General features: G+C 44.9%; 1 protein-coding gene across 7 annotated transcripts in view; it reads left to right on the top strand.

Moving 5' to 3' along the window:
- LOC106569261 (E3 ubiquitin-protein ligase RNF220) overlaps positions 1–7,695 on the top strand; it is a 156,138-nt gene that overhangs the window by 106,280 nt on the left and 42,163 nt on the right. The gene's annotated exons all lie outside the window — the stretch shown is intronic.

The following is a 7,695-nucleotide window of genomic DNA, read 5'->3' as shown; positions in this document are numbered from 1 at the left end:
CAGAACTGTCAGGCCACAGCGGGTGGAAGCAGCAGCCCTTTCCATCCTTCCTTCCCCTGGTCACATGGCATTTTAGTGAGGAATCTCAGCACTAAAAAGTTCTGTCAGGCCTATTTCCTTGTTATTGCCCCCTCCTCCTCCTCCTCCTCCTCCTCCCTCGTTCCCTCTGTCTGCCTCTGTGTCCCCTTCGCTCCCACAGATTAAACAGAGCCGAGGGGTCCGGCGGAGGGGGGCATCCCGCATTAATCATCTTTAACGCGCTGACAAGTGTCGCGTGCAAGACCCCCTCCATCCCCAGGATTTATCTCTCTGTCGACCAATTCCCATCACTCACTGCCCTGAGGGAGAGAGAGACAGAGAGAGAAAGAAGGGGGGTTGAGAATGAGAGAGGGTAAGAGACAAGGATAGAGAGAGAACTAGAAACTGACAAGAGAACGAGAGGTAGAGAGATGGGGATAAAGGGAGAGGGAGAAAGGCAGAGAAAGGGGAGGAAACGGGTAGATGAGGCAGTATAGCATCAGAGGAGAAAGAGAGAGAGAATAGACCAATAGACAGAAAGGGGAAGCAGTACCAGTACCCAGGTGTGGCTGTGCAGAGAGGGAAGGACCACTACTGTGAAGTGAAGTGAAGTGAAGTGGGGGGTCTGCCTGCCTCTGTCGCTGTCTATCTGTGACTGCTCTCTCTCTGTTTCACTGGTCCTCCTGGCCCATGATTAATCACAGGCTGTCTGCCTTTAGTCAATCCTCTCTGGGGAGGACGTGGACACCAGGCTGGGAGGATGTAGCCACACACACACAGCCACACATAATGGGCTTGTCTATAGGAAAAGCATTAGGCCCAGCCCAACACACAGACATACACACACGCAGTGGCCACTGGGCCATTATTGAGGATCCCCGTGACAGATCAGGAAAACTTTGGACATGTGACATCATAGGTGAGATTGAAAGATTACCACAAGGGGGTGAGAGATGCTCTGTTGTCCGGGGCTGAGATTGGACAGGGAAATACGATATTTGGAACCAATGTGTCTCAGGAGAGGTGTGAGATTTGTAAAGGGAGCCTTGGACAGTGCTTTGGGTCATTCTCTAAAATGCAGCAATAACAGGAGAGAGAGATTTTCTTCAGTGTAGTCTGGAGCAGGGCCAAGCAGAGCCAGCCACAGTTGGTACAGAGGGAGAGATTGATTGAAAGAGAGAAAGAAAAAACGAGAGTAGTCACCTCCTGCCCCAAGGTGGATGTTTCATCTGTCACCAGGTTGACAGAGGGGCCTGTCATGCCAAATAAAGTCCCCTGGCCAAAAAAGTGTCACTCTCTGCGTCACAATGGGATTCAATAAACTATTAGCGTCCATTGCTATATTAACTGTGTGATGACCTATTGGGTAGAATTTTGGAGATCATTACAGCCTAAATGACGTTCTTTTCATCATCACTATGCAAACAAGGCTGATTTCCACGACAATTTCGCTGTTTAAGCAAGTTTTGTTTAGCTAATAAAATTGAAACATTACTTCTAACTACTTTTGGGTACCTTGTTAACATGACAACATGAAATCCATGTCTTAAACGTTGCTACGTTTCAGAAATGGCAAAGAAAACGTGTGATCTGCTTGACACATTGAAGTTACATACCTTACAGACCAGGAAGTCAGCTGTTTCCCACTCCATTCATATACACATCCGTTTGATTCATACACTGGCTCGTATGGCTGGCATGTGTTTTTATTTTACCCTACCCTTCTCTTATCTACACTGAAATAATATTATTTCACTAGTCCTCTATTGTGATTCATTTAAAAAAAATCTTGCATAGCTCATTAGTACACCCTTGTGGTTGAATATATATATATGTATCGTTGGTCCTAGGATACGACAATGAATAACATGGAACAAATAAATACCATCAAAGGATACCTTACAATTTACAATAATGACCACCTTGTGAAACAGCTGTGAAAACCAACCTGGCGATATTTAAGATTTTAATACATAAACGTTGATATTTTTTGGTATAGTTGTGTCAATCTATTTTCCGATTTTTTTTTGTACACTCACATGGCAATCATAAACTAAAATACGGAATTGTGGTGTGTGGAATATTGAGGAGGTGGTTGCTGTGTGGGTGGGAGGTTCTGCCTGTCACTTGTTCTCAACAGGCAGCCAGTCTCGGAAGGGGGACTTGAAGAGGGAGACTGCAGGCACTGCTGCTCTCTTTGTTCTGAGTGTTTGCAGTGCTAGTGTTTTTAGTTCATCTGTGTATCTCACATATTATGTGCCCAGTATGTTAGAGCAAGAAAACTTTCTTAGCAGATAATGACAACATGACAACAACAGTAGCTGTAGATGATGTCATGAAAAGTTGAAGGGTGGTTGGTAATGGAGGACATCAGGTGGATCCACGTCTGGGTGTTGGGCAGGACCCCTAGGTCCTGGAGAACAGGAGCAGAGTTAAAGGGAACAGGCTAGGAGACAGAGACGTAAACATGCAAACACAGGTTACACTTTACAGTGAGAAAATTTGATGGATTGGTGCAGTGTTATAAATGGAAGATATGTACTTTACAACACTTTTGGAAGGTATAGCCTACCTCAAGCTGGTCCCCCTCCGACTCAGAGCACAGAGAATCAGACTGATCCGAACTCACTGGTTCTGGTGGACGGGATACCTCCTGGGGGGCTCGGCCAGTCGATGGTCCTAAAGTCATTTGGAGAGGTAAATTGAAGAGGTACATTTTTATAAACTCAGCATAAATACCATTGCTTTTCTCAAATGTTAACCAAAGCTTAACATTCTTTGTCTATTGGGCTTCACTGAAGTGTAGGGTGTCAGGGCTTTCAGTGGTCGACCGTCCAACTGCTCCATCTGGAGAAAATTGTTGGCTTCCACCGAGGTAACCCTAGGAAGACAGAGAAAAATATCAGTGTTAGGGAAACTAAAACTAGCTTCAGGTTATTTTGTGTGCAAATGCAAATGGTTATTATCTGAAGTTTGGCAGAACTTATACAATTAACAAATTCTGTCTTTTCCTGGAGTGTTAAAATGGTAGTCAGTGCTGTGAGGCTGGGGCCCTGCAGTCTGTCCTGCCCACTGGCACAGCTCTGCCTGCTGCCTGCCTGCCTGCTTGCCGCCTTCAGGGAGCCATGTCTCTTTCTCTGTCTACCCACACCACACTACGTGCTGCGGAGAGCAATCAGCTCTCTCCTTTCTGAGCCAGAACTAGACATTGTAGGTTAGAGGGTGTGTGTATGTGTGTGTGCGTCTGTGTCTGTGAGTGCATATGTGCGTGCATTTGTGTGCGTTGGGGCATGACAGGTGACACGGAGGTGGTTAAGGGGCCGACAGGTCCTCGCTGCAGTGATCAGGACTCCATTACAAAACCCATTGATTGTGTAGGGATGAATTAAAGGAACTGACTCGAGAGGCGATGGGCCACACACTCCCATTGTCCTCAGACAGACAGGGACTCTAGACCACCACATAGTCTGTCTACCTCTACCCACACAAACAGCATCAGAAGAATGGCTGTTCTCCTCTGGTGTACACAGAAATCTATTGGTATTTGTACCACATTCAACATTTTGTTTTAAACAATCTGGACAACCATGAGAAATCTACGCTGTCTGACAAAATGGCCATTGATGTAACATTGTCACTTGTACAATTGTCACAGAACTGAAGGCCTACAGTAAGCAACAACAAAAAAGTCTGGTTCTTTACAATGAGCAAAATGCACATTTAAAACAATATAAAAAGCCCATCTACCAAAAAGTCTAAATCAACCATGGACAAAAACATCCAGGGATTCCTGTGTTTTCTCAATATGTTTGCCCACAGAATTGAAAGCACTTTATCAGCAACAGAATTGGATTGGATCTTTCTTTGTTTACTCTTGCGGACGGTGATTGCTTTGGCACACTCAAATTATCTTGTCAGGGCAATAAAGCTGACCACTGCTGAGCGAAGACAGGAGACAGGTGGGAAAAGAGGAGAGAGACAGGTACAAAGACCACACGAGATGAAAGGAGAAAGTGATAGAAAAATGGACGAAAGAAAGAAAGGAAGAGGAAAGAAAGGAAGAGGAAAGAAAGAGAAAGGATATAAATAAATAAATAGATGGAGGACGAGCAGAGCGAGGGAAAATAAACAGAAGGTAGGGGCAGAAAATTGGAAATAGATGTGCAGGGATGCAGCGGGCGGGAGAGGGAGGGAGGGAGGTGAGAGAAACAGAGACACGCAGAATTGTAATCGATTACCTATTTTTCAAAGTCACTTATAGTGTCCAGAGTGTGGGGCTGTTAAGTAGTAGTGCTGGGGAATAGGAGTTGAGTATGCGCCGGCACGCTCGACTGGGACCCAGGTGCGGAGGAGGGGGGTAGGCTGAGAGCCGCAGAGATGGTGTGTGTGTGTGTGTGTGTGTGTGTGTGTGTGTGTGTGTGTGTGTGTGTGTGTGTGTGTGTGTGTGTGTGTGTGTGTGTGTGTGTGTGTGTGTGTGTGTGTGTGCGTGTGTGTGTGTATTTCTGCGTGTTTGCAAGTGAGTGTGCAACTGGAGGGTCGAGGGGGATGGGGTGGTGGTGCATACTAACATTGACCCTGCTAACTACTTACTGATGAATCTGTACTCTTGCAGGAAATAGTTGTGACAGGCCAATATCTGGGCAGGGATATGGGCCCCTGGAGGGCCCCTGCAGCAGTATGCTGCTCTGCTCTGTGTTTATGTGTGTTTGTTACAGAGGGATGTGAGACTGATCCATCACCAGCTCAAACAATGTAGCAGCACATCACTAGACAAATACAACACTGTCTGTTTGGATCCTGGATTCTGATTGGATGAGTAGCAGTCCAAGCCGTGCTGTATTGGCCATCACAGACACACCTCTGCCTGCTAACAGTTCCATCTGAAAATGATCCCCGCGCTTCCATCAGAATATCATGTTCATGTTGCTGTCTGAATCATCTCTTGTATTTATCTCAACTCACACATTATTTCCCCTTGCTTCCAGCCTAGAATTTAGGTTGGTACAGCGGGGGTTAATATAATCCTAGAATTTAGTTTGGTACAGTGGGGGTTAATATAAGCCTAGCATTTAGTTTGGTACAGCGGGGGTTAATATAAGCCTAGCATTTAGTTTGGTACAGAGGGGGTTAATATAAGCCTAGCATTTAGTTTGGTACAGCGGGGGTTAATATAAGCCTAGCATTTAGTTTGGTACAGCGGGGGTTAATATAAGCCTAGCATTTAGTTTGGTACAGCGGGGGTTAATATAAGCCTAGCATTTAGTTTGGTACAGTGGGGGTTAATATAAGCCTAGCATTTAGTTTGGTACAGCGGGGGTTAATATAAGCCTAGCATTTAGTTTGGTACAGCGGGGGTTAATATAAGCCTAGCATTTAGTTTGGTACAGCGGGGGTTAATATAAGCCTAGCATTTAGTTTGGTACAGAGGGGGTTAATATAAGCCTAGCATTTAGTTTGGTACAGCGGGGGTTAATATAAGCCTAGCATTTAGTTTGGTACAGCGGGGGTTAATATAAGCCTAGCATTTAGTTTGGTACAGCGGGGGTTAATATAAGCCTAGCATTTAGTTTGGTACAGCGGGGGTTAATATAAGCCTAGCATTTAGTTTGGTACAGTGGGGGTTAATATAAGCCTAGCATTTAGTTTGGTACAGTGGGGGTTAATATAAGCCTAGCATTTAGTTTGGTACAGTGGGGGTTAATATAAGCCTAGCATTTAGTTTGGTACAGCGGGGGTTAATATAAGCCTAGCATTTAGTTTGGTACAGCGGGGGTTAATATAAGCCTAGCATTTAGTTTGGTACAGTGGGGGTTAATATAAGCCTAGCATTTAGTTTGGTACAGTGGGGGTTAATATAAGCCTAGCATTTAGTTTGGTACAGCGGGGGTTAATATAAGCCTAGCATTTAGTTTGGTACAGCGGGGGTTAATATAAGCCTAGCATTTAGTTTGGTACAGCGGGGGTTAATATAAGCCTAGCATTTAGTTTGGTACAGTGGGGGTTAATATAAGCCTAGCATTTAGTTTGGTACAGCGGGGGTTAATATAAGCCTAGCATTTAGTTTGGTACAGCGGGGTTAATATAAGACTGCTGTCTGCTTGTTCGACCTCGGAAACATGTTTCACTTTTGAATTTTCATCTCTGTGCCATACATAGAGTAAACGGTGCACAGACGAGACAACTTTTTCTGAGCCAATCGAAATCATGCATTAACATCATTATCATGGAAGTGTCCAAGTAAAAGCTACAACAAAGTGAAATGCAGCTAATGTACTGTCATTCCAGGTTCAATGTTTGACGTGAATGAGTTAGCTGAGCTAGCTAGCTAGCTAGCAAGTGGTAAGAATGTTATCCAGCCTGCATAGCGAACATTTTGAATAGAAAGGACGACAAATGCTTTTGCATAGCAACTATGTTAAAATATTTCATGACTGGCTCACGTCTGTAGCAACATGACCAAAAGAACTAACAACCATATTTTTGTCCGGGCTATATCTTCTGGTGAAAGAATGAAATTGTATGCATTGACTTATCAAAATAAAATGTGAATGAAAATATGTAATTCATTGTTATTTTAACATATTGCAAAAAAAATGTATAAAAGCAATAAGGCACGCGAGGCAGTGCTGTATCATGGTAAATAGGTTCAACATCACCTGTGACTGTATTCATGTTACAACACTGCCTCGCGTGCCTTATTGCTTAAATACAACACTGCTCTCAGAAGTCAAGGACACGGAGGTTCTGGGCTTAAGGATTTATACTGAGCACAGAGAAGAGAGCTAAGGCTTGATAGTTTTTAAGACTATAGACGTTATGAGCCCAGCTCCGCTGCCCTGTTCCTAGGTTACCTCCCTGTAATAGCCCTGTTCACCTGCATTTACACAATGGACGAGACCGCTTTTGGAGCCATTATCATGAAGGGTCCTCAGAGTCAAGTGTGTGTGTGTGCGTGTGCGTGTGCGTGTGCGTGTGCGTGTGTGTGTGTGTGTGTGTGTGTGTGGCGTGCGTGCGTGCATGCGTGTGTGTGTGTGTGAGTGCGTGCATGCGTATTGGTGAATAGATAAATAATACCTTAGGAATGTTATTTGTCTGGCTGTAGCGGTTCTGTAAACTCAGACACAGAAGCCATATCACTGTCTTTCTCTCAGTGAAACTGTGTCACCACGTTCAGACTTGGTGTCATGGGGGCAGATAAGTATAAGAGTGTCCCACTGACTGTGTTCCTGATGTCAGGGCAGACAGTGTCTACCATCCGCCGCCCGCCCGCCTGCCTCTACCTGCACAGTTGTCGCCCTGACAGCCCGTCCCAACAGGATATCCTGTGTCAGTGTAGGCCCATTCTTCCTGGTCTAAGAATAGACCTGTCTGATTGGACGTCTCGGGATCCAAAACAGCAAAGAGACAGATCATGCATCCCAAATGGCACCCTATTCCCTATATACTGCACTTCTTTTGACCAGGTCCATGGTCAAAATAAGTGTACAATTTACGACATAGGGTACCATTTGGGACTCTTTCATCCCAGACATCTCCTCTATACCTAGACGCATACACATACACACACATGGAAATCATAATACACTCCTGTTTCCTGACACACACGCACGCACGCACACACACACACACGCACACACACACACACTCACACACTCATGCAGAGACAGTGACCTGGCT

The sequence above is a fragment of the Salmo salar genome, chromosome ssa14 (genome assembly GCF_905237065.1).
Source record: "Salmo salar chromosome ssa14, Ssal_v3.1, whole genome shotgun sequence".
Taxonomy (NCBI): Eukaryota; Metazoa; Chordata; class Actinopteri; order Salmoniformes; family Salmonidae; genus Salmo; species Salmo salar.
The sequence above is the reverse complement of the archived record's forward strand: the minus strand, read 5'-3'. Positions and strand labels throughout refer to the sequence as shown.